We start from the raw sequence: 5,563 nt of genomic DNA, 5'->3' as shown, positions 1-5,563 counted from the left end.
ACTAAAAAATATTCTAATATAGTAAAATTACTCTTGACCTGCACCGAATGAACCGGCTAGTCAGAAACATCACACTGGGAAGATATTTGTTACAGCTGCTCTTTATTTATTTATTCATCCAAAAAGTAAGATTTCCTCTCAGAAGAAACTAAAAAAAATTCTAATATAGTAAAATTACTCTTGACCTGCATCGAATGAACCGGCTAGTCAGAAACGTCACACTGGGAAGATATTTGTAACAGCTGCTCTTTATTTATTCATCCAAAAATAAGATTTCCTCTCAAAAGAAACTAAAAAATATTCTAATATAGTAAAATTACTCTTGACCTGCACCGAAAGAACGGGATAGTCAGAAACGTCACACTGGGAAGATATTTGTAACAGCTGCTCTTTATTTATTTATTCATCCAAAAAGTAAAATTTCCTCTCAAAAGAAACTAAAAAATATTCTAATATAGTACAATTACTCTTGACCTGCACGAATGAACCGGCTAGTCAGAAACATCACACTGGGAAGATTTTTGTAACAGTTGGTCTTTATTTATTTACTCATCCAAAAAGTAAGATTTCCTCTTAGAAGAAACTAAAAAATATTCTAATATAATAAAATTACACTTGACCTGCACCGAATGAACCGGCTAGTCAGAAACGTCACACTGGGAAGATATTTGTAACAGCTGCTCTTTATTTATTTATTCATCCAAAAAGTAAGATTTCCTCTCAAAAGAAACTAAAAAATATTCTAATATAGTAAAATTACTCTTGACCTGCACCGAATGAACCGGCTAGTCAGAAACGTCACACTGGGAAGATATTTGTAACAGCTGCTCTTTATTTATTTATTCATCCAAAAAGTAAGATTTCCTCTCAAAAGAAACTAAAAAATATTCTAATATAGTAAAATTACTCTTGACCTGCACCGAATGAACCGGCTAGTCAGAAACATCACACTGGGAAGATATTTGTTACAGCTGCTCTTTATTTATTTATTCATCCAAAAAGTAAGATTTCCTCTCAGAAGAAACTAAAAAAAATTCTAATATAGTAAAATTACTCTTGACCTGCATCGAATGAACCGGCTAGTCAGAAACGTCACACTGGGAAGATATTTGTAACAGCTGCTCTTTATTTATTTATTCATCCAAAAAGTAAGATTTCCTCTCAAAAGAAACTAAAAAATATTCTAATATAGTAAAATTAATCTTGACCTGCACCGAATGAACCGGCTAGTCAGAAATGTCACACTGGGAAGATATTTGTAACAGCTGCTCTTTATTTATTAGTCATCCAAAAAGTAAGATTTCCTCTCAAAAGAAACTAAAAAATATTCTAATATAGTAAAATTACTCTTGACCTGCACCGAATGAACCGGCTAGTCAGAAACGTCACACTGGGAAGATATTTGTAACAGCTGCTCTTTATTTATTTATTCATCCAAAAAGTAAGATTTCCTCTCAAAAGAAACTAAAAAATATTCTAATATAGTAAAATTACTCTTGACCTGCACCGAATGAACCGGCTAGTCAGAAACGTCACACTGGGAAGATATTTGTAACAGCTGCTCTTTATTTATTTACTCATCCAAAAAGTAAGATTTCCTCTTAGAAGAAACTAAAAAAAATCTAATATAATAAAATTACTCTTGACCTGCACCGAATGAACCGGCTAGTCAGAAACGTCACACTGGGAAGATATTTGTAACAGCTGCTCTTTATTTATTTATTCATCCAAAAAGTAAGATTTCCTCTCAAAAGAAACTAAAAAATATTCTAATATAGTAAAATTACTCTTGACCTGCACCGAATAACCGGCTAGTCAGAAACGTCACACTGGGAAGATATTTGTAACAGCTGCTCTTTATTTATTCATCCAAAAAGTAAGATTTCCTCTCAAAAGAAACTAAAAAATATTCTAATATAGTAAAATTACTCTTGACCTGCACCGAATGAACCGGCTAGTCAGAAACATCACACTGGGAAGATACTTGTTACAGCTGCTCTTTATTTATTTACTCATCCAAAAAGTAAGATTTCCTCTTAGAAGAAACTAAAAAATATTCTAATATAATAAAATTACACTTGACCTTCACCGAATGAACCGGCTAGTCAGAAACGTCACACTGGGAAGATATTTGTAACAGCTGCTCTTTATTTATTTATTCATCCAAAAAGTAAGATTTCCTCTCAAAAGAAACTAAAAAATATTCTAATATAGTAAAATTACTCTTGACCTGCACCGAATAACCGGCTAGTCAGAAACGTCACACTGGGAAGATATTTGTAACAGCTGCTCTTTATTTATTCATCCAAAAAGTAAGATTTCCTCTCAAAAGAAACTAAAAAATATTCTAATATAGTAAAATTACTCTTGACCTGCACCGAATGAACCCGCTAGTCAGAAACGTCACACTGGGAAGATATTTGTAACAGCTGCTCTTTATTTATTCATCCAAAAAGTAAGATTTCCTCTCAAAAGAAACTAAAAAATATTCTAATATAGTAAAATTACTCTTGACCTGCACCGAATGAACCGGCTAGTCAGAAACATCACACTGGGAAGATATTTGTTACAGCTGCTCTTTATTTATTTACTCATCCAAAAAGTAAGATTTCCTCTTAGAAGAAACTAAAAAATATTCTAATATAATAAAATTACACTTGACCTGCACCGAATGAACCGGCTAGTCAGAAACGTCACACTGGGAAGATATTTGTAACAGCTGCTCTTTATTTATTTATTCATCCAAAAAGTAAGATTTCCTCTCAAAAGAAACTAAAAAATATTCTAATATAGTAAAATTACTCTTGACCTGCACCGAATGAACCGGCTAGTCAGAAACGTCACACTGGGAAGATATTTGTAACAGCTGCTCTTTAATTATTTATTCATCCAAAAAGTAAGATTTCCTCTCAAAAGAAACTAAAAAATATTCTAATATAGTAAAATTACTCTTGACCTGCACCGAATGAACCGGCTAGTCAGAAACGTCACACTGGGAAGATATTTGTAACAGCTGCTCTTTATTTATTTACTCAACCAAAAAGTAAGATTTCCTCTCAAAAGAAACTAAAAAATATTCTAATATAGTAAAATTACTCTTGACCTGCACCGAATAAACGGCTAGTCAGAAACGTCACACTGGGAAGATATTTGTAACAGCTGCTCTTTATTTATTCATCCAAAAATAAGATTTCCTCTCAAAAGAAACTAAAAAATATTCTAATATAGTAAAATTACTCTTGACCTGCACCGAAAGAACGGGCTAGTCAGAAACGTCACACTGGGAAGATATTTGTAACAGCTGCTCTTTATTTATTTATTCATCCAAAAAGTAAAATTTCCTCTCAAAAGAAACTAAAAAATATTCTAATATAGTACAATTACTCTTGACCTGCACGAATGAACCGGCTAGTCAGAAACATCACACTGGGAAGATTTTTGTAACAGTTGGTCTTTATTTATTTACTCATCCAAAAAGTAAGATTTCCTCTTAGAAGAAACTAAAAAATATTCTAATATAATAAAATTACACTTGACCTGCACCGAATGAACCGGCTAGTCAGAAACGTCACACTGGGAAGATATTTGTAACAGCTGCTCTTTATTTATTTATTCATCCAAAAAGTAAGATTTCCTCTCAAAAGAAACTAAAAAATATTCTAATATAGTAAAATTACTCTTGACCTGCACCGAATGAACCGGCTAGTCAGAAACGTCACACTGGGAAGATATTTGTAACAGCTGCTCTTTATTTATTTATTCATCCAAAAAGTAAGATTTCCTCTCAAAAGAAACTAAAAAATATTCTAATATAGTAAAATTACTCTTGACCTGCACCGAATGAACCGGCTAGTCAGAAACATCACACTGGGAAGATATTTGTTACAGCTGCTCTTTATTTATTTATTCATCCAAAAAGTAAGATTTCCTCTCAGAAGAAACTAAAAAAAATTCTAATATAGTAAAATTACTCTTGACCTGCACCGAATGAACCGGCTAGTCAGAAACATCACACTGGGAAGATATTTGTTACAGCTGCTCTTTATTTATTTATTCATCCAAAAAGTAAGATTTCCTCTCAGAAGAAACTAAAAAAAATTCTAATATAGTAAAATTACTCTTGACCTGCATCGAATGAACCGGCTAGTCAGAAACGTCACACTGGGAAGATATTTGTAACAGCTGCTCTTTATTTATTTATTCATCCAAAAAGTAAGATTTCCTCTCAAAAGAAACTAAAAAATATTCTAATATAGTAAAATTAATCTTGACCTGCACCGAATGAACCGGCTAGTCAGAAATGTCACACTGGGAAGATATTTGTAACAGCTGCTCTTTATTTATTAGTCATCCAAAAAGTAAGATTTCCTCTCAAAAGAAACTAAAAAATATTCTAATATAGTAAAATTACTCTTGACCTGCACCGAATGAACCGGCTAGTCAGAAACGTCACACTGGGAAGATATTTGTAACAGCTGCTCTTTATTTATTTATTCATCCAAAAAGTAAGATTTCCTCTCAAAAGAAACTAAAAAATATTCTAATATAGTAAAATTACTCTTGACCTGCACCGAATGAACCGGCTAGTCAGAAACGTCACACTGGGAAGATATTTGTAACAGCTGCTCTTTATTTATTTACTCATCCAAAAAGTAAGATTTCCTCTTAGAAGAAACTAAAAAAAATCTAATATAATAAAATTACTCTTGACCTGCACCGAATGAACCGGCTAGTCAGAAACGTCACACTGGGAAGATATTTGTAACAGCTGCTCTTTATTTATTTATTCATCCAAAAAGTAAGATTTCCTCTCAAAAGAAACTAAAAAATATTCTAATATAGTAAAATTACTCTTGACCTGCACCGAATAACCGGCTAGTCAGAAACGTCACACTGGGAAGATATTTGTAACAGCTGCTCTTTATTTATTCATCCAAAAAGTAAGATTTCCTCTCAAAAGAAACTAAAAAATATTCTAATATAGTAAAATTACTCTTGACCTGCACCGAATGAACCGGCTAGTCAGAAACATCACACTGGGAAGATACTTGTTACAGCTGCTCTTTATTTATTTACTCATCCAAAAAGTAAGATTTCCTCTTAGAAGAAACTAAAAAATATTCTAATATAATAAAATTACACTTGACCTTCACCGAATGAACCGGCTAGTCAGAAACGTCACACTGGGAAGATATTTGTAACAGCTGCTCTTTATTTATTTATTCATCCAAAAAGTAAGATTTCCTCTCAAAAGAAACTAAAAATATTCTAATATAGTAAAATTACTCTTGACCTGCACCGAATAACCGGCTAGTCAGAAACGTCACACTGGGAAGATATTTGTAACAGCTGCTCTTTATTTATTCATCCAAAAAGTAAGATTTCCTCTCAAAAGAAACTAAAAAATATTCTAATATAGTAAAATTACTCTTGACCTGCACCGAATGAACCCGCTAGTCAGAAACGTCACACTGGGAAGATATTTGTAACAGCTGCTCTTTATTTATTCATCCAAAAAGTAAGATTTCCTCTCAAAAGAAACTAAAAAATATTCTAATATAGT

Source organism: Stegodyphus dumicola, chromosome 8 (assembly GCF_044657685.1).
Source record: "Stegodyphus dumicola isolate Sdum_Otavi_A_Nest chromosome 8, ASM4465768v1".
NCBI lineage: Eukaryota > Metazoa > Arthropoda > Arachnida > Araneae > Eresidae > Stegodyphus > Stegodyphus dumicola.
Note: the sequence above shows the minus strand (reverse complement) of the source record.